The 23,114-nt window shown below is 34.8% G+C and overlaps 1 pseudogene; it reads left to right on the plus strand.

Moving 5' to 3' along the window:
• The first annotated feature begins 7,269 nt into the window (after positions 1–7,269).
• LOC115896201 lies at positions 7,270–21,136 on the plus strand (annotated as a pseudogene).
• Positions 21,137–23,114: the final 1,978 nt, after the last annotated feature.

A 23,114-nucleotide genomic window follows, 5' to 3' on the forward strand; every position in this document is an offset into this window, starting at 1 on the left:
GAGCATGGTATGTTCTTCCATTTGTTTGTGTCCTCTTTTATTTCACTGAGCAGTGGTTTGTAGTTCTCCTTGAAGAGGTCCTTGACATCCCTTGTAAGCTGGATTCCTAGGTATTTTATTCTCTTTGAAGCAATTGTGAATGGAAGTTCATTCCTGATTTGGCTCTCTGCTTGTCTGTTACTGGTGTATAAGAATGCTTGTGATTTTTGCACATTAATTTTGTATCCTGAGACTTTGCTGAAGTTGCTTATCAGTTTAAGGAGATTTTGGGCTGAGACGATGGGGTTTTCTAAATATACAATCATGTCATCTGCAAACAGGGACAATTTGACTTCTTCTTTTCCTAACTGGATACCCTTGATTTCTTTCTCTTGCCTGATTGCCCTAGCCAGAACTTCCAACACTATGTTGAATAGGAGTGGTGAGTGAGGGCATCCCTGTCTTGTGCCAGTTTTCAAAGGGAATTTTTCCAGTTTTTGCCCATTCAGTATGATATTAGCTGTGGGTTTGTCATAAATGGCTCTTATTATTTTGAGATACGTTCCATCAATACCGAATTTATTGAGCGTTTTTAGCATGAAGGGCTGTTGAATTTTGTCAAAAGCCTTTTCTGCATCTATTGAGACACTCATGTGGTTCTTGTCTTTGGTTCTGTTTATATGCTGGATTACGTTTATTGATTTGCGAATGTTGAACCAGCCTTGCATCCCAGGGATGAAGCCCACTTGATCATGGTGGATAAGCTTTTTGATGTGCTGCTGAATCCGGTTTGCCAGTATTTTATTGAGAATTTTTGCATCAATGTTCATCAGGGATATTGGTCTAAAATTCTCTTTTTTTGTTGTGTCTCTGCCAGGCTTTGGTATCAGGATGATGTTGGCCTCATAAAATGAGTTAGGGAGGATTCCCTCTTTTTCTATTGATTGGAATAGTTTCAGAAGGAATGGTAGCAGCTCCTCCTTGTACCTCTGGTAGAATTCAGCTGTGAATCCATCTGGTCCTGGACTTTTTTTGGTGGGTAGGCTATTAATTGTTGCCTCAATTTCAGAGCCTGCTATTGGTCTATTCAGGGATTCAACTTCTTCCTGGTTTAGCCTTGGGAGAGTGTAAGTGTCCAGGAAATTATCCATTTCTTCTAGATTTTCTAGTTGATTTGTGTAGAGGCGTTTATAGTATTCTCTGATGGTAGTTTGTATTTCTGTGGGGTCGGTGGTGATATCCCCTTTATCATTTTTATTGCATCTATTTGATTCCTCTCTCTTTTCTTCTTTATTAGCCTTGCTAGCGGTTTGTCAATTTTGTTGATCTTTTCAAAAAACCAACTCCTTGATTCATTGATTTTTTGGAGGGTTTTTTGTGTCTCTATCTCCTTCAGTTCGGCTCTGATCTTAGTTATTTCTTGCCTTCTGCTAGCTTTTGAATGTGTTTGCTCTTGCCTCTCTAGTTCTTTTAATTGTGATGTTAGAGTGTCAATTTTAGATCTTTCCTGCTTTCTCTTGTGGGCATTTAGTGCTATAAATTTCCCTCTACACACTGCTTTAAATGTGTCCCAGAGATTCTGGTATGTTGTATCTTTGTTCTCATTGGTTTCAAAGAACATCTTTATTTCCGCTTTCATTTCGTCATGTACCCAGTAGTCATTCAGGAGCAGGTTGTTCAGTTTCCATGTAGTTGAGCGGTTTTGATTGATTTTCTTAGTCCTGAGTTCTAGTTTGTTTGCACTGTGGCATTGGTCTGGTGTTTATGAATGCCTTAGCTTTTGTTTGTCTGGGAAACTCTTTCAAGTTTAAAGAATTGTTTTGGTAGGCATAGTATTTTTGCATGCCAGATTTTTTTCAGCACCTTAAATGTATATCTTGTTGTCTTCTTACCTACAAGTTCATTTATGTATTTATTTATTTTGAGAAATTTGATGAAACCTGAATTGGGACATTGTTTAATATGGTACAAACTTTTTCTCATATTGCTATCACTATTTTTTCTTTGTATTTGACTTTTAACCATGTAAATAAGATGTGCCTTTGGGAAATACTCTTTGGATTAAATTTGATTAGGGTACCTGGATACTGTCATCTTTCTCTAGATTTACAAAATGTTCCATCATTATTTTCTTAAGTATGCTTTCTAGACCTTTTTATTTCTTATCTCCTTCAAGAACTCCTATTATACAGAGGTAGTTTGCTTAATAATGTTTGATTCCTTCCATAGGCTTACTTCATTAATTTTAATTATTTCTAATTTTTTGTTCTTCTGCCTGGGTAATTATATATGTTTTACCTTTAGGATTGCTGATTTTTTACTCTGTTTGATGAAATCTGCTGTTGAAGTTTTCTAATGAGTTTTTCAATTCACTTCAATTATTTCTTATTAATTGGATTTTTATTTTTAAAACATTTCCACTTCTTTGCAAAATTTATCATCTTTTTCCTGGATTATTCTCTAAAGTGTGTTTTTTTCAACTTTCTATTCATATGTGCTGTGATTTCTGAATTTTTAAAATAGGTGTGCACTGAATTTATCAAAAATTTTGTGGAGTATCTGAACTTTAATTCTGCACTGTAACTTAAAACCAGACTTGCAGTGATTTCTAGGTCTTGGAGAGACTTAAGCAATAACTGAAACATAATCTCAAACGTTATACTTGTTTGCAGGTCATAGAAAAGCTCTGCATGAGGACCTGAGAATTGTAAAAAAAATACGTGCCAAAGATTCAGACTTTCCTTGGATTTTGGCCCCTGCAGTGTTATGGTACTGGTCAAACTCCGCAGCGTGGCATTCCTGCTAATAGGAACACCAAGCAGTTGCTGAGATCTGTGTGCCTGTCACTGTGATTAGTACTCCCACTCTTGTTTCCAATTCACCCCAGGTCATTCAACCCTCTAGCCACTACTAATGCTTCTCTTGGGGTAGGACAAAAATGGGCTTCGCAAAAAGAATCACAGATCCATGAGGAAACTGAACATTCCCCTTAAATTTCCTCCTCTGATCTTGGTAACTTCAGGTAAAGTTCTCTCATAGTGGTGTGTCTTCTTGCTGTGTGAAAGGGGTGTCATAATCCAAAAGAATTATTCTTCTTACAGATAGTGAGTTTTCCCATGTGTATGAGTCTTGGGATTTTCTTCTTCTCTTTTTAGCTCTCGTGAATTCAGGGTGACTTTTTGTATTTCCATAGTTACTAGCTGTATTTTTGTGTAGGAAGTAATTTTGGGGGCCTTATTTCATCATTTTACTGACATCACTCCTCAAGGAATATTTTTATGAGTTTGCAAACCATTATGATTTTAGAATTAGATATCTATCAAATATTAAAAGAGCTGTATATTTATTACTTAAGTGTTCTGTATAATTATTTGGTGGGGTACCATTTCTAGTAAATAATTACTATGTATTGAAGCCATGTGTTTCTAACACAAACTTTCTGGCAGAGACTGGAAGTATATGGCAGAATATAGGGACAATATAACTATACATATGGAAACTTCTTCAGATTTTTATTAAAGCATAAGTAAAATTATTCTACATGACATTGCATCTTTATGATGCAGAAATTATTTTCTTTGTAGAAAATGAAAGAATTTGCCCATATATCTGGCAAAGATGGCACTGTGGTGTTTTCTCTGGGACCAGTTGCTCAAAACCTTACAGAAGAGAAGGCTGATCTCGTCGCTTCAGACTTGGCCCAGATTGCACAGAAGGTTAGTACTACCTCCAACCCTTATAAGCAGCCGTTTATACAGTGAAGAAAGTGTGGTTTTCCACTTGTAATTTGAATCTCATTTTCTCCTTTGCATTAACAGGCACTATTTCTACATAAAAAATTTTAAACATTATAGTAGTGTATGTGGGCTCAACTAATCATTTGACTATGAATTCTTGAAGTAACTTTGGAAATACTTCTCTTTCTTGTCATTTGTTTGTGACAAAATGAAACTAAGGTATTAAGTTTCTATCTCACATTTTGTTATTTTAAATCTTTTTTTTTTTTTTTTTTTTTTTTTTTTTTAGACGGTGTCTCACTCTGTCGCCTAGTCTGGACTGCAGTGGCGTGATTTTCGCTCACTGCAAACTCTGCCCTCTCTAGTTCACGGCATTTTCCTGCCTCAGCCTCCTGAGTAGATGAGACTACAGGCTCCTGTCACCACCCAGAGCTAATTTTTTGTATTTTTAGTAGCCTAATAGCTGGGACTATGGGCGCCCGCCACCATGCCCGGCTAATTTTTTGTATTTTTGGTAAAGAGGGGATTTCACCATGTTAGACAGGAAGGTCTCAATCCTCTGACCTCGTGATCCATCTGCCTCTGCCTCCCAAAGTGCTAAGATTACAGGCGTGAGCCACTAATTTTAAAGTCTTGACTTTACATGCCAGTGTTAGTTGACACAGTTGCTTGCTAAAGGAAAATCTTGATTCATAACTGTCATTCTTTAAAAGTTGTCTAAGTAAATTTTGGTGGTGTATTAAAATCCAAATCCATAGTGTGACAAGTAAGACTGCCTAAGGTCTTCATTCCAAATTAACTGTCTTTTGCAATCTCCTGCCCTCAACTTTCTCTGTGCATACACATTGGGATGCTCTCCATAGTCCATGACCTTTACTCCTTCTGTTCTTTATTGGAAAATCCCTTCTTGGCCACACACTGCCTAGGTCCAATCAAAGCTTTCATCTTATATCATATGTTACCTGCCTCGTTAAGTTTTTCTAATTATTTCATAAAGAAGTACTTGTGTTTTTCTCTGGAACTCTAAACATCCTGCATTATTCATGTGATTCATATCAAAATAATCTTTATATTATAGCTATTCAATGTATTATCGGCTAATTAGTGAGGGTCCACATAGGTAAAGTGATGTAAAATATTTGTTTTCCAAAACCACCTGGTAACTTTGGGTTTTGTGTGGAATGACAGAAAGTGTGTGTATGTTTGTGTTTGTGTGTGAATTAGAAACTTTAAAAAAATCTTTTGTGAAAGGGTGGGTTAATGTATCTGGCCAAGATGACTGACTGAAAGTAGGTGATATGCATGGTTCTCACAAAGAGGAACAGAAGTGGTGAGTAAATAGAGCCCCTTCATCTGAAATACATATTTTAGATTTAGCTCATATTAAGTGTTTTCACTAATACAAGGCATACTTCTGAGATGTTGCAGATTTGGTTCTCGAATACTACAATAAAGCAAATATTGCAATGAAGTGAGTCACACAATTTGCTTTGATTTTTAAGGCATATAAAAAGTTATGCTTAGACAATGCTGTAGCATATTCAGTCTGCGATAATATTAAGTCTACAAAGTGCATGTCTTAATTAAAAGACACATAATTGCTAAAGAGTGCTAATGATCATCTGAATCTTCAGTGAGTGCAACTTTTGTTGACGGAGAGTCTTGCATCAATGTTGATGGTTGATAACTTATTATGGTGGTGGCTGCTAGTAGTTGGCATGGCTGTGGCAATTTCTTAAAAATTAGAGAACAATGTTATTTGCCACATACATTAACCCACCCTTTCACAAAAGATTTTTTCAGCATTCATGTTGTCAGATAGCATTTTACCCATAGAGGATCTTCTTTCTAAATTGAAATCAATCCTCTCAAACTCTAATGCTTCTCTATAAAGTAAGTTTAAGTAATATTCTAAATCTCCTGTTGTCATTCAACAGTCTTCATAACATCTTCATCAGGAGTAGTTCCATCTCAAGAAACAAGTTTCTTTGCTCTTCCTAAGAAATAACTCCTCACTTATTTGTTTTATCATGAGATTTCATCAATTCTGTTACATCATTAAGTTCCACTTCTAATGATAGTTATCTTTCTAGTTTATTATATTTGCAGTTACTTTTCATTGAAGTTTTGTTATAGGACCAGCAGGTTCATATGTTTACTGTCCAATAATAGTCTGATTACACTGAGACGTCAGGTTTGGCAGCAAAGAAGGAATTTAATAATTGCAGGGCACTGAGCAAGGAATAAGAAGAGAACTTCAAATCCAACTCCTCAAGGAGTTCTGGGCTGGAGGTTTTAAGGAGATCACAGATGGTGATGGACTGGAAAATTTGGGTAATTTATTAGTCTGGGTAATTGATTGTCAGGGTAATGGGGACAAAGTTATCAGAGCAAGAAACAACATTTCTTGCTGAGTCAGTTCCTTGTGGGTCCTCTAGATCAACTGGCATCAGTGAAGTCCCTCAGATCAGCTGGCATCAGTGAGGTCCTTCAGACCTGCTGAGTTGGTAGTTTTATCAGTGTGCTGGACCTGAAGGAATATCTCAGAAGGAGAGTTGATCATTTCATAATGTTTAAGTTATTATCTATAGAAGAGTTAAGAGGAACTATAATCTTGTAACAGTCTGCATAATTCTAGGACAATAGCCAAATAACTATGAGGAAGTGAGTCAGAGAACAAGTTAACCTAATGATTAATGCTGAATGTACTACAAGCTTGATTTACTTTTCTGTTTTCTCTCTTTATCTTTGATTACTTGAACAAAGTTTGTAAAGATAGTGTCATCTTCACACTCTCAATATCTTACATGATGGTTGTAAGAATCAACGTGTATATGCTATATCATAAATGAACATTTAAAATGTTATGTTACATAAAAGAAGCCAGTCACGAAATACCACATATTGTATGATTCCATGTATTAAAAACCGTCCAGAATAGGCAAATCTATAGAGATAGAAAGCATTAGCAATTACCCAGTACAGGGGAAATGCAGAAACTAGAGGTGGAGAGGAAAAGGCTAAAGGCTATAGGGCTTATTTTGGGGAGATAAAAGGGCTCTCAAATAGATTGTTGTGGTAGATGCACAATTCTGTGAATATATGAAACATTAAATTTTACACAATAATTGATAAATTGTATGATATTTAAATTATATGTCAACAAGGTGTACAAAATATGTGGACCATGTTTAGTCATTTTATCTTTAGTTTTGTGAAATGGACTGCAGAAAATGACCTTTCACTGCTACAATTCTGGACACTCTTCTAAATATATTGCATAAGAAATGGCATGTCCATACAAGACCCTTGATATTACTGAAGGATAGCACTCAGAAACATAAAAGGGAAATTAATCATGTCTGTGTAAACAGGTCATTTACCTTCATTTGTCTCCTTGCCATCCACATGCTGGGAATGTTGATTTAATGATATTGTATGTACTTTGAAGTATGAGTTACATTTTAACTTCTTGGCTAATTTATTTGGATATAACCATGAGAAATGACAGAAAGGAACAGCAACTGGAAAACAAGCATTGCTTTGCACCAGGATGTCTGTGAAATGGACTTCAGTAATTCTGCTAATACAACTGAGCTTTTACTTTAGCTCTGGGAGTTGTGGAAAGGTGCTGGTGTGGGCAGCAGAATATAGCCATTGGATGAATATGAAGACAATCTGGAAGAGCTTGTCCAGAGAGGTCATGAGGTGACTGTACTGGCATCTTCAGCTTCCATTCTTTTTGATCCCAACAACTCATCTGCTCTTAAAATTGAAGTTTTTCCTACATCTTTACTAAACTGAGTTTGAGAATTTTCACACAGAGATTAAGAGATGGTCAGACCTTCCAAAAGATACATTTTGGTTATATTTTTCACAAATGCAAGAAATATGTGGAGTTTGGTGATATATTAGAAGTTCTGTAAAGATGTGTTTCAAATAAGAAATTAATGAAGAAACTACAAGAGTCAAGATTTGATGTCATTTTGCAGATCCTTTTTTCCCGGTAGTGAGCTACTGGCTGAGCTATTTAACATACCCCTTGTGTACAGTCTCCGCTTCACTCCTGGCTATGGTTTTGAAAAGCATTGTGAGGATTTTTTTCCCTCCCTCCTACGTACCTGTTGTTATGTCAGAATTAAGTGATCAAATGACTTTCATGGAGAGGGTAAAAAATATGATCTATATGCTTTTTTTGATTTTGTTTCCAAATGTATGACTGAAGAAGTGGGATCAGTTTTATAGTGAAGTTCTAGGTAAGTATTTTTTTTCAATCTGTAACTTTTGTGTCTTTGAAGCAGAGTTTATATAAAGCCATAAAGTCAGGTAGGGGTTTTGGTAAGTGTTTATAAAACAAAAATACAAGATGATCTATCAATCTCACAAATATTATAGAAAAGTTTAAATTACAGGGTCAGTAAAACCCTGTGGCCATCATTCACACAGAACACCCAAGGAAATCATAAACCTATGTATTAGTGCATCTAAGACTTTAAGCAATTACACATCTGTTTACTATACATTGTTTTACATCTTAAAACAGTAAAACATCAAATAACATCTTACTGAATGCATAGATTTAGAATGAGTAGTTACACATTTTTCTACAACTATCTATATAACTGCAGAAATTACTTTTTCTTGTAAAGCTTGGTTTTCTATTTAGAAATCAAAAGATGTTCCCATGTTACCAGAATTTCCTTCACATAGAGAGAGGGAATGTCTATATCTCTGATGCATAAATCATTAAAGGTAATTTGAAGTTTCTAATGTTTCTATACTCTTTCATTAAAGAATTGGAAACCATTCATTTAAAGTCCAATCATCTTGTTGAAGTGTGAAGGTTGTTATATCTACATAGTTTTTTTCAAACTATCTTTTATTAAAAAATATAAGACAGATAAGGTTGAGTACAAATCTTTTTCAATAATTTCTCAAAAATTTCTAGCTATAATTTACAAATATATTTACTTAAAGATAATATTATTAAGATCTTAGCTTGAATCTAAAAGTGTACAAGGATTTCAACCATACTCACAACATAGTCCACAGTTCACTTGAAGAACCAAAGATAAAAATTAGCTTAATGATTGTGCAAACTAGACAACTTTTAGAAAATTATTTTTATGTATACAGTGGAATTAATTGACTAGAGCTCAAAGAGTTGTTTAAATGTCCATATGCTACTATTGAAGCTTTAAAAAGAAGAAATTGATGTTTAATTCTCTGTGGCTTATTTTAATAATTGTTTGTAATTGTGAGTATATGGTGACATTAGAGATGTAGCTTACCTCACAATTCTCCTACTATTTTGCCTTTCTTATAAATATACATGGGCAAAATAATAATACATAAAATTAAATTACGTCTATAGATGAATATATGTATATTTTTCAAAGCACAGACACTTTGCCTATATTTTTGCCTACATTATTCTAACCCTTTCAGAAAATAACCTAATCTTGTGTCATCCACCTTTTCTTTTTTTATCTTGTCAGGAAGACCCACTACATTATCTGAGACAATGGGGAAAGCTGACATATGGCTTATTCGAAACTCCTGGAATTTTCAGTTTCCACATCCACTCTTACCAAATGCTGATTTTGTTGGAGGACTCCTCTGCAAACCTGCCAAACCCCTACCTAAGGTAAACATACTTTCATTGGTTTTTTTTGTTGGCTTTGAATTTTCAGTAGAATGATTCTACGGTCTTCATTCAGAGTAGTTGACTTACACTGAAAGAAAGATGGGAAGTGGGTGGGGTAAAGCAGATACCAATTAGAAACTCATGTACATAGTGATACTATCATACGTATATGAGTTTATGAGTACTACAAATAGAGGGGAATACTAAGGAGACTTCAAAAAATAGAGTTGGTTAAATTGAAGTCTTCATTATTTAACACCTAAGAAGGTATTGGTCATTCATTCAAATAATGTTTACAAAGGGATTAGCACGAAACACAGGTAAGTGCAGAATTTTCAGAGAAAAAAAATGGACCCAGTTTCTGCCCACATACCTTACATTCTACTTCAAAAGATAGAATATGTGCAAGTAATAAAAATATATAAAACTATTATCTCAGGAAAAACCCAATGTCAAGAAAGCATCAGTGGAGATAATAGAAAGTATCCTGGAGTCACTGATTACTAATGAGAGCTGAACAGTATGCAAGAATAAGTAAAAGAATGACAGAGAGAGACAGACAAAGAAGGAAAGCAGGTAAAGTGGTCAGGACAGTTCTCAAGTCCTCAGGTTTAGTTTGCAGGAGAGACTAAGAATCAGATGATGCTGAGAGGCAAATTAGAGCCAGATACATATTGGGAGTTGAAATATTTATTAAGCACATTGAAAAACTATGAAAAAGAGTTAAGACAGAAAGATATATGAAAATATTCTCTTCTTTAAGAAGAGCTTTCAAGATATTCAATGATTAAATTGCAGGAGGGTCAGAATAAAGAGCCAACAATTCAGGAAATTTTGCATGGATTCAGGTAGCAGATGATGGAAAAGTAGACTAGAATGTTGATAAAATAATGATGCCTACATTTACAAATAGTGGCAACTTCATGTTGTGTGGAAAAAATATTAACACAGGCAAAACAGTTGACTTGAAGTGTCTCTGCCTGTAGTTAGTTACTCAAAATATTATTAATTTTGCAATTATTGTTATTTTGTTATTATTGCTAATACTACTTACTTAACATGCAGGTCACTTGAGATATCATTCTCATTTAATAGAGCCAGATTTTTCAGTACATCAGAATTATCTTCTCTTGCAAAGTCATAGTTGACAGACACCTGTGCCATGCGCGTCGTGTGAAGAGACCACAAACAGTCTTTGTGTGAGCAACATGGCAGTTTATTTCACCTGGGTGCAGGTGGGCTGAGTCCGAAAAGGAATCAGCAAAGGGAGATAAGGGTGGGGCTGTTTTATAGGATTTGGGTAGGTAAAGGAAAATTACAGTCAAAGGGGTATTGTTCTCTGGGAGGCAGTAGTGGGGGTCACAAGGTGCTCAGTGGGGGAGATTTTTGAGCCAGGATGAGCCAGAAAAAGGAATTTCACAGGATAATATCATCGCTTAAGGCAAGGACTGCCATTTTCACTTCTTTGTGGGGTCCCTGACTTCCCGCAACAATGAGCTAGTGGAAATTCTAAAATTCTCCCATAGGTAACAAGGATCTTCACCAGTATTGCAGCTTAAAATACTTCCTCAATAAAATAAATGTGTTCCTTTAATATTTGCAGACAAACTCAGTGATCACTTGATCTTACTAAAGCATTTAAATCATTCTTCATTGAGACCCCAGGGTTTACATATTACAGCATAAACATACCCTATGAAAGCAGATGATTTTTGCCATATGACAAGCAACTCATTAAAGCTCCCTGTGCCAACTTGTCTTAACATCATGGCTGCCTGACAGAGAAGCACAGAGATAAGAACAATGCATGTATAATAAAGACCAAATAATTTATACCACTTGTATCTGAATGTGCCCTTAGTTTCAATGCCAAAAACATTCTGTCAGCATATAAGATTATATTCTTTATGAAAGAAACAATAAACCTGTATATTGTAAATTAATATCATACTTTTAAGACATATGTACAAAGCAAGCATTCTTTATCACATTATTAAGTAATCTCTTAAAATATAATTTTTGTCCACATAAAGCTGAGATTTTATTCCATTGTTAAAACTCAATATCTATGATGAATGCAAATTGCATGGGCTTTATATGATAACTTTCTAAGAGACAAAAGCTGGGGTAAGACTAATGAAACATCTATGCCACCCTGCCCTACTCTTGAAATATTTCCCCCTTCACAATAAGAGAAACCGATGGTGTCAGTAGGAAGGGGAAGAGAGTAGGACTTGTAGAAGGATAAGAAAAAGGATGACTAGTAGTACAATAGTGATAATTACTACTATTAGCTGTTGTTATTAACTTGCAGAAAGATTTGAATGCAAGTCAATGGTTGTGAAACCAATTCTTTGTTTATTATGTAAATAATTGCTAACCCAGCCAGGTTGCTTTCATTTCAATTAAATATGTGATTCTCAGATAATTTCTATATAAGAGAATAAGACACTTGACAAAATGTATCAGGTGTTTTAAAAATGAACATTGCCATGAGTTTTATAATACATTCACGTGAAATTATGCAGATAAAAAATTAATCAAGATGTACCTATTCAACATTATGAAAAATATGCATAAAATTAACATTGGAAGTAGTCCAACATCTTAAATGAAGGAATGATTAAAAACTTATACTGTGTGCATACAATAGCATTACAATAATTTTATCAATGAAATATTCAATTACACTGTCAGCTGTAATACAAATAAAGGGAGTTAGAAAATGATAAAGGCAACAAGATGACAAGTTTTTGCAGGAGGAGGAGGAAAATATACTCAGTAAGATTAACATTTTCTAAGTAAGTGTCACATGTATACATTGAGCTTTATAAATAGGACAAAAGCCATGATGAAAAAATATTTTATATAAATAATATCGCAACATAAAAATTTAGAAAAATTTTATTTAAAAAAATTTTTCATGCTTTTATAAAATTTCTGACATTAATCTTATATTATTTTTATTACATTATCACAGAAGAAGAAACAACCAATCCATATCAGTGATGAATCTGTAAACAGAGGTTAGGTTCCTTCAACACTGCATGGGTAAACAGGGCTCTTGGCATCAAGCTAGTGAGGTGAAACACTGAACATCAGTTACGGTAAATATGGCTACAGTCAACTGTAATCACACACAATACTTAGATGCCCAAGGTATAACCTGGAATAGCAGCACAATGACTCTTACCTTAAGATTAAAAATCATATTTTAAAAAACACTCTGTAATATGTGGTCTGCACAGGTAACATTTGGACGTTTTTTCTTTGTTTTGTTAAGAACCATTAGGAAAAGTTTTACCACAATGATCAAATCTGAAAGTATTTAAATTTAAATATTGGCATACATTGGAGAACGTAAATCAGAATAATTCTCAATCAATTGCAGCCAAGCACATCTTCACCAGGAGTGTGATGTGGTGTGAGTGAGCTACTCAAAAGAGAGACAGGATCTCCCCTATAGAAAGGCCTGGTGGTCCCTTCTATTCTGATGCAAATGGTGCCTCTGAGACACAACAAAGTGATGATGAGAGTTCCTCACATGTAGTTATAAATAGTACCTCAGTTTAACAGTGTGATTTCAGGTCAGTAGGTGTTCCACCTAAACAATAACCTGAAAATATGATCATTCAACTATGTAACTGTATACTGTACAATTTTGTATTATAAATAAGACTCCTGGACTAATTCACAGAAATTCCAAATTACAATACCCGACTCCAGAATGTCACTGGTTCTTAACCGTCAGCTTTTTTATTTATTTATTTATTCATTTATTTTAGTTTTTCAAACGCTATCGGAAAACTGTGACAAATTTAAGTGAAGTGTAAAGCACTGTAGAGAAACATAAATGTAGATATAAAATTATCCCAATAGTGAGTAGCTTATCCTCAGAACTCATAGTGAGGGAAGTAAACACTAAGGGCTTCCAACTAAAAGAATCTTACAGAAAATCTGCCTGAAATAAACACAAGTGACTTAGTAGAACAACAATATAGAATTAAAGCTGAGTGGTGCCACTTTCCAAGAACTTATATTAGTAATTTTAGTAATATAAGAGTCTGTGTGTAATATTTTAACATTATCTCCCTGACTACAGTGAAATAGCTCCATTTCTTTTTTCCCTTACACACATGCACACAAATATATACACATTCACACATAGTTACACAAATATCCTAACAGCGTCCACCTATCTCACATTATATATCCAATTGCAAAAAACCTGAGTGATTGAATCAGTTAGAAAATATTATTTACTCCAATAATTCCTTAAAATACCTGATTTTCTCTCTTTAGTAACTTGTACCAATTCTTTCAGTAGTGCCTGCTGCGCTGTTATTCTTTTGTGATGAAACAAATTCTGTTTCACAGGAAATGGAAGAGTTTGTACAGAGCTCTGGAGAACATGGTGTTGTGGTGTTTACTCTGGGGTCAATGGTCACTAACATGAAAAAAGAAAGGGCCAACGTAATTGCATCAGCCCTTGCCCAGATTCCACAAAAGGTAAGATGAAATGTCTTACTGATATGGAAAACTACTGAAAGAGGCTGCTAAAGTTTGTAAGTAATCCAATTATAGAAACTTCTGACAAATGTGAAGTTGGCCAAAATTAAATGTGAGTATTCTATTTACATCACTCTTTGAGTAGTTCTGATTTGCTAACATCCCTTGATCTCGTTCCTACTCTTTTTCTCTTTTTACAGTTTGAACATTCTATAAGTTTTGAATTCCACTCATGGAATAAGATATTTTCCTCACTGTAACAGGTTCTGTGGAGATATGATGGAAATAAGCCAGATACCTTAGGTCTCAATACTCGGCTCTATAAGTGGATACCCCAGAATGACCTTCTAGGTAAGACTCGGGTGAACAAATACTGGATATATTAGTAACAGCACATTAGAGTGTTAATAGTTAATCATGAAACAAGATTTTTCAATATTTGTTAAGGAAACACAAAACGTAACTTCTTTATATTTATTTGCCAGTCAAAGGGGAAAAAGAATATGCTATATTTATGGCATTTTATGATATACACTCACATTCTTTATGGTCAGAATCAGCAGGAATCTTTATTTCTGGTATTACTATATCTCACAGAATTTTTCAATAACTCCTGAGCTGTCTCTCTGTCTCTTATTTCTACAACTTTACACCTGTTGTTTCTTCTCCTGCAGGGTTTTTCAAGTGCCACCAAAAATTATAGTTCTTCTATCATCAGTGACTCTGCATTTTCTGAAGGATTAAATTGCTAATCTTAATCATAAAGTGATGATAAGTCATGATGAACTGTGACATGTCTTTCCTCAATCCTAGCACCACCATCAACCCACTGCCTGCTGCCATGCACCCCACATATCACATTCTGTGACTGCACTTAAAATAGCAGTTCACTTCATGCCCAACTCTTTGCTTTCTTCTTTATTGCACATTTTAAAAATCTAGATCACACTTTTTCATTAGTCCAACTGGAAATCTTGTATTGTTTTGCGGTCTCAAGTCTCACACACCATGCAGCCTTCACTTGCATACCCAGCACAAGTATGTGTTTTTCCTATGAAGTCTGAAAAGCAATAGCAAAATAGTTCAATGTGTTATCTAGAAAACAATGTCACTTTTAGAGCCTTTCATTGTGCATCTCATTTTATTCCTATGAATAATTTTGCTAAAATTCATGCAATCCTAGGTCATCCAAAAACCAGAGCTTTTATAACTCATGGTGGAGCCAATGGTATCTACGAGGCAATCTACCATGGGGTCCCTATGGTGGGCATTCCATTGTTTGCTGATCAACCTGATAACATTGCTCACATGAAGGCCAGAGGAGCAGCTGTTAGATTGGACTTCAACACAATGTCGAGTACAGACTTGGCGAATGCACTGAAGACAGTAATTAATGATCCTTTGTGAGTAGAACAATATTTTTCACTAGATGGTATTTATAGATAGCTTCTCTTGTCAATAGTGAGTGTGAGTTTCACCCTTTTTCTAAGAGAGTAATTTTGAAAGAATTTAAATGATTTAACCAATCTGAAATCTGCTTTTATTTTGTATCAGCTATTTAAATATTGTATTTGAAAACCATACATCTAATGAATAGCCAGTTAGTGAAACAATTTTCTACACAAAATACTTTTAAAATGATATAGATAATATAAAAAAATACATTTCTTTATACAAGAAAAAAACAAACAACCCCATCAAAAAGTGGGGAAAGGATATGAACAGACATTTCTCAAAGAAGACATTCATACAGCCAACAGACACATGAAAAAATGCTCATCATCACTCGCCATCAGAGAAATGCAAATCAAAACCACAATGAGATACCATCTCACACCAGTTAGAATGGCAATCATCAAGAAGTCAGGAAAAAACAGGTGTTGGAGAGGATGTGGAGAAATAGGAACACTTTTACACTGTTGGTGGGACTGTAAACTAGTTCAACCATTATGGAAAACAGTATGGCAATTCCTCAAGGATCTAGAACTAAATGTACCATATGACCCAGCCATCCCACTACTGGGTATATACCCAAAGGATTATAAATTATTCTACTACAAAGACACATGCACACGTATGTTTACTGCGGCACTATTCACAATAGCAAAGACTTGGAATCAACCCAAATGTCCATCTGTGACAGACTGGATTAAGAAAATGTGGCACATATACACCATGGAATACTCTGCAGCCATAAAAAGGATGAGTTTGCGTCCTATGTAGGGACATGGATGCAGCTGGAAACCATCATTCTTAGCAAACTATCACAAGAAGAGAAAACCAAACACCGCATGTTCTCACTCATAGGTGGGAACTGAACAATGAGATCACTTGGACTCGGGAAGGGGAACATCACACACTGGGGCCTATCATGGGGAGGGGGGAGGAGAGAGGGATTGCAGTGGGGAGTTATACATGATATAAATGACGAACTGATGGGTGCTGACGAGTTGATGGGTGCAGCACCCCAACATGGCATAAGTATACATATGTAACAAACCAGCACATTATGCACATGTACCCTAGAACTTAAAGTATAATAAAAATAAACAAATAAATAAATAAAACAAAAAAAACCCAAAGATGAATAAAACATGTTCTCTGTCAAAAATAAAAATAAAAAAATATAATCCATTGACTGGTGTGATGGTGTGAGATGGTATCTCATTGGTTTTAGGGTTTTTGTTTGTTTGTTTGTTTGTTTGTATTTTTTGTGAGATGGAGTTTTGCTCTCGTCACCCAGGCTGGAGTGCAGTGGCGTGATCTCGGCTCACTGCAACCTCTACCTCCCAGGTTCAAGCGATTCTCCTGCCTCAGCCTCCCGAGTAGTTGGGATTACAAGCACACGCCACCACACCTGGCTAATATTTTGTTGTTGTTGTATTTTTAGTAGAGACGGGGTTTTGCCATGTTGGTCAGGCTTGTCTCAAACTCCTGACTTCAGGTGATCCACTCGCCTTGGCCTCCCAAAATGCTGGGATTACAGCTGTGAGCCACCATACCCAGCCTTATCGTGGTTTTGATTTGCATTTCTCTAATGATCAGTGATGTTGAGCTTTTCATACATTTGTTGGCCACATAAATGTCTTTCGAGAAGTGTCTGTTCATATACTTTGTCCACTTTAAAAAAAAAAATACATTTCTTAAAATTTTGACATAATGAATCCTTAGTAGAAAGGAAAAATAAATGAAATAATATAAATATTTTAATTCAATATCTAAAATGCCTCAGAACATGACTATTTTCCTGTTGAAAAATTAACTTTTATTATTATCATTACTGTAATGAACTTGAAAATGAGATTTAATTTTGATACCATAAAATCCTTCTTTTTATGGTATAAAATCCAAATACATTTGCTATGTTTACAGAGCCATGAAGCCATCACTATACATAATTTTAGAATATTTTTGTCACACAAAAGAAACTGCAAAGACACGGAAGTCATTTCCTATGACACTTAGCCCTAGTCTAACACTAATTTGTTTTCTTTCTCTAGAGATTGTTCTCTAGGTATTTCATATAAATGGAATCATACAGTTTATGGTGCTGTGTAAATGACATTTCACCTAGCTTAATTTTTTGTTGTTTTTATGGTATTAGTTTTATTCATGTTGTTGTGCATTTTAATACTTCATTTCTTTTTACGGCAGTTTAATATTTTTTAGTAAGGATATGTCATATTTTAGTTGTTAACTTATCAGTTCATTGGCCTTTCGATTGTTTCCAATTGTGGTTACTAGGAATATTGCTACACAAGTTTTTGCATAAACCTGTTTTCCTTTCTTTGGGTTGATACTACAAGTGGAATTGCTGGCTCATGTGGGAACTGTATGTTTATGAAGAACTGCTAAACTGTCTTCCAAAGTACTTGTTTCATTCATCACTACCACCAGCAGTGCAACATAGTTACAATTCCTCCATACTTTTGCCAATGATTATTATCTGTCTTTTTGTTAAAGCCTTCTTAGTGGGTGTAAAATGATCTCTCATCCTGGTCTCAGATTGCATTTTCATTACGGCTAAAGACGTTGAGAATCCTTATATGTGCTTACTGACGATTCGTATATCTTCTTTGAAAACATGTCTACTACAATCCTTGGAACATTTTTAAACTTTGGTATTTGTCTTATTATTAAGTTTTAAGAACTATTTATATATTATGGGTCATTTCAGATATATAATTTTTAAAATTTTGTCCCATTCTGGGTACACTAAATTTCCTTTTGGATGATGGTCTTTGAACACAAAAATATAATTTAAGTCAAATTTTTAATAATTGATTTTTACACCCAAAGATAGCAGTGTGCAAAATTCCTTGCAGAGTCCTGCTATCATCAATTCAGCATTTATAACTACTCTCAATAATGCTTTTAAAGAAGGAGAGTATCATCTAAAGGAATACATTAAAATTATTTATCACAAAAAAGAAGGTCAATGAATGATAAAAATACCTTTAAAGAAGATAGGAAATAATTGAAAAGAAACACAAACCAACTTGGACAAATAGAAAAAAATATATAAAGCAAACTGGTAGATTTAAATGTGATTATGCAATACTTTCACTCAATCTAAACAGACTTAAAACAAAGCAAATAATGGGTAAAGACATAAACATTTGAAGAACACAATTAACAAATGGAATCTTATAATGTAAATGATACACACATGCACATATGTACATACACAATACACATATATGTATTATATATATCAACTGAAGACACATTTCTTAGAGCATGTCAAATAGTTATTTGAAGTGATATGTGGTGGGCAATAACCAAAGACTTAGTTAATAAGATTTAATGTCATAGAAACTGTATGATGCAGTCATAGTGGAAGTAAGGGAGGTTATAAAAACTATAACATGTCTTTAAATTTTAGAGATCAAAAAATACACTTCAAAAAATGTTAAAGTCAAAAGTGGATAACATTATGCATCCAATTTTATCTCAGCAATTCTACTCTCAATTATACCCAAGAGATATGTATAAATATAAAATCTAATACCATCTAGAAGAATGTTTATAACAGAGTTATCAATAGTGTCTAAAAATTGTTAGCAACACAAATACATATTAACCTTAAAATGAAGAAAAATCTGTGCTTTATCATCAACAAAAATACACAGCAAGAAGAATTATCCAACAACTGCGACATTAATAAAAGACACTAATGAGTACATATTATATAATTCAATTACATAAACAAGCAAAACTAATGCATGCTATTTGAAGTCAGCTAATATTAATTGGAGGACAAAATAGTGACTAAATGGTTCAGAAAAAGAGAGTTATTCTGGGCAGGTTGTGATATCCTATACCACAATCTGAGCAGTAGGTAAATAGATATCTTCACCTCAAATAATGTTCAAGATGATCTTATGTTTTTGAACTATTCACTTATGTACATATATGTATCTTTTGTATTTACTATTTAAATGATTATTTTATGAGATATAATGCATTTTAAATTCTCGGAATCAAATAGCAAAATAAGCACAGAAAATAGAGAAAATCCTAGAGGTTCATCATAGTGTGGTCAATAAAAGCCTCTCTTAGAAGTAACAATAGAAGGAAGCCATAAAAGGCAGAGAAGCATGCCTTGGGTTGTAGCAAGAGAGAATACTCCAAGAGCAGGAGAGAGGGAAAAAATGTGTAAGGTGCTAAGACGAGAACACCTTTGGGAGCTTAAAAAAAAACTAGAAGGCCAATCTAGAAGACAGTGTGCAGGGGAAAAGTGTAGGAAAAGAGCTTGCCAGTGTCTTACAATGTAGGGTTCTGTAGACCAAATAACAGAGTTGGATTTTATTCTTTAAATAATGAGAAGCCAGACAAAAGTCTTAATCAGGGAGTGCTATAAACTGACTTTAATTGCAAAAAATCATTCTGCTACAGGGTGGGAAACAGTAGGAGACAAAGAAGTAATGTAGAAGCATAGTGACTAGCTATGAGGCATGTCACTCACCATGACATAATTACTTTTTAGGAACTTAGAGATGATAATTCTCATATTGCATTTTCACGATCTTTCTTACAGCACTTAAAATGGTTCATGATGTTGAGCACATTCTCCATATGTCTGCTTGAGAACTAACAGTGTAATTGAATTGTTCATAATACAAAGGATAAACGCTTAAGGAATGAATACCTTTTTTCCATGATGTGATTATTTCACATTGTATTGAAACAACTCATATACCCCATAAATATATGCACTTAATATGTACCCACTAAAACTTAAAATTAAACAATTAAAAAAATTAAAATGCCATATTTTCTCTGCTTCAAAAAAAATTAACTTTCACACCTAACATTCAATTTCTACTTTAGAAAACATTTGTCAATGAGAAAAGTTCAATTTAAAAGCCAAACTTACTATGATGATTCCAATTAAAGTACACAAGTTTATGTCAATTCTTTGACATTTACTTTGAATTATTTGGCACTTTAAAAGCCTTTCATAAACTTGATAGGCACAGGCAAGTTAACTTACTTTCAGTGTTAGTAAGGGACGAGATCACTCCTCATATTGTCTTATGCCCAATTTCTGCCCAAAGAAAAAAGAAGTAAATACTAAAAGGCAGAAAGAAATCCACAAGCAACAGCCAGGTGCCACTCTCAGGGCCGGGTAGTTAAAGATCGACCCCTGACCTAACTGGTATGTTACCTATAGATTCCAGCATTTTATGGAAAAGCGTTGTAAAAATCCCTGCCCCTTCTGTTCCATTCTGATTACTGGCGCATGCAGCCCCGAGTCATGTACTCACTGCTTGCTCAATTGATCATGACCCTCTCACGTGACCCCTGCAAAGTTGTGAGCCTTAAAATGGTAGGAATTGCTCACTCAGGGATCTCAGTTCTTGAGACAGGAGTCTTGCTGATGCTCCTGGCTAAATAAAACCCTTCCTTCTTTAACTTGGTGTCTGAGGGTTTTGTCTATGTCTCTTCCTGTTGCATTGGTATCTTTATTTTTATCCTTCAGATATAAAGAGAATGTTATGAAATTATCAAGAATTCAACATGATCAACCGGTGAAGCCCCTGGATCGAGCAGTCTTCTGGATTGAATTTGTCATGCGCCACAAAGGAGCTAAACACCTTCGGCCTGCAGCCCATGACCTCACCTGGTTCCAGTACCACTCTTTGGATGTGATTGGGTTCCTACTGGCCTGTGTGGCAACTGTGATTTCATCATCATGAAATGTTGTCTGGTTTGTTTCTGGAAGTTTACTAGAAAAGGAAAGAAGGGAAAAAGTGATTAGTTATCTCTGAGATTTGAAGCTGGAAAACCTATAGCTGAGACTACTTCAGTTTATTCCAGGAAGAAAGGATATGATGCAAGATTTCTTTCTTCCTGTAAACAAAAAAATAAAAATAAAAATAAAAAACTTTTGAAAATTTACTTTGTCAAGCAAAAATTTATTTTTCAGAGATTTACCACCCAGTTAATGGTTAGAAATATTTTGTAGAAATGAAGAAAACACTCGGGAAAACACAAAATAATGTAAATTCATATGAGCTTGTATTGAAATTTGTTGAACTTATATTGGAATTTGTTGTTCTAATTCATAGTTTATACAAAAAAAATACTCAGCTTAACTGTATTTCATACATTCTACATAAACACAAGAACATGAAAAAGTCCACTGACAGTATCAGTGCTGTTTTGCACATACTCAGAAAAATTTGACTTAATTTCGAACAACATTGTATTGCTTTAACTGCTACTAAAGAAACAATTACATAGTGAAATTGTATAGAAAGTCTCTCTTCCTATTGATATTTTAAGATGAGTAGTACTGCCAGCAATGGGACAAAGCTGGATGGAGAATGACTTTGATGAGTTGAGAGAAGGCGGCTTCAGTCAATCAGAATTCTCAGAGCTAAAGGACGAACTACGTAATCAGTGCAAAGAAAGTAAAAACCTTGAAAAAAGAATGGATGAATGGATAACTAGAATAATCAATGCAGAGAAGACCTTAAAAGAACTGATAAAAATGAAAGCCATAACACGAGAACTACGTGACAAATGCACAAGCTTCAGTAACTGACTCAATCAATTGGAGGAAAGAGTATCAGTGATTCTTATGACTTAGGATTGTCTTGGCAATGTGGGCTCTTTTTTGGTTCCATATGAACTTTAAAGCCGTTTTTTTCCAATTCTGTGAAGAAACTCATTGGTAGCTTGATAGGGATGGCATTGAATCTATAAATAACCTTGGCACTATGGCCATTTTCACAATATTGATTCTTCCTATCCATGAGCATGGTATGTTCTTCCATTTGTTTGTGTCCTCTTTTATTTCACTGAGCAGTGGTTTGTAGTTCTCCTTGAAGAGGTCCTTGACATCCCTTGTAAGTTGGATTCCTAGGTATTTTATTCTCTTTGAAGCAATTGTGAATGGAAGTTCATTCCTGATTTGGCTCTCTGTTTGTCTGTTACTGGTGTATAAGAATGCTTGTGATTTTTGCACATTAATTTTGTATCCTGAGACTTTGCTGAAGTTGCTTATCAGCTTAAGGAGATTTTGGGCTGAGACAATGGGGTTTTCTAAATATACAATCATGTCATCTGCAAACAGGGACAATTTGACTTCTTCTTTTCCTAACTGGATACCCTTTATTTATTTCTCTTGCCTAATTGCCACAAAGCTGGAGGCATCACCTACCTGACTTCAAACTATACTACAAGGCTACAGTAACCAAAACAGCATGGTACTGGTACCAAAACAGAGATATAGACCAATGGAACAGAACAGAGTCCTCAGAAACAATACCACACATCTACAGCCATCTGATCTTTGACAAACCTGAGAGAAGCAGGAAATGGGGAAAGGATTCCCTATTTAATAAATGGTGCTGGGAAAATTGGCTAGCCATAAGTAGAAAGCTGAAATGGGATCCTTTCCTTACTCCTTACACAAAAATTAATTCGAGACGGATTAGAGACTTAAATGTTATACCTAATTCCTTAAAAACCCTAGAAGAAAACCTAGGTAGTACCATTCAGGACATAGGCATGGGCAAGGACTTCATGTCTAAAACACCAAAAGCAATGGCAGCAAAAGCCAAAATTGACAAATGGGATCTAGTTAAACTAAAGAGCTTCTGCACAGCAAAAGAAACTACCATCAGAGTGAACAGGCAACCTACAGAATGGGAGAAAAGTTTTGCAATCTACTCATCTGACAAAGGGCTAATATCCAGAATCTACAAAGAACTCAAACAAATTGACAAAAA

This window comes from Rhinopithecus roxellana, unplaced genomic scaffold (genome assembly GCF_007565055.1).
Source record: "Rhinopithecus roxellana isolate Shanxi Qingling unplaced genomic scaffold, ASM756505v1 contig5962, whole genome shotgun sequence".
Taxonomy (NCBI): Eukaryota; Metazoa; Chordata; class Mammalia; order Primates; family Cercopithecidae; genus Rhinopithecus; species Rhinopithecus roxellana.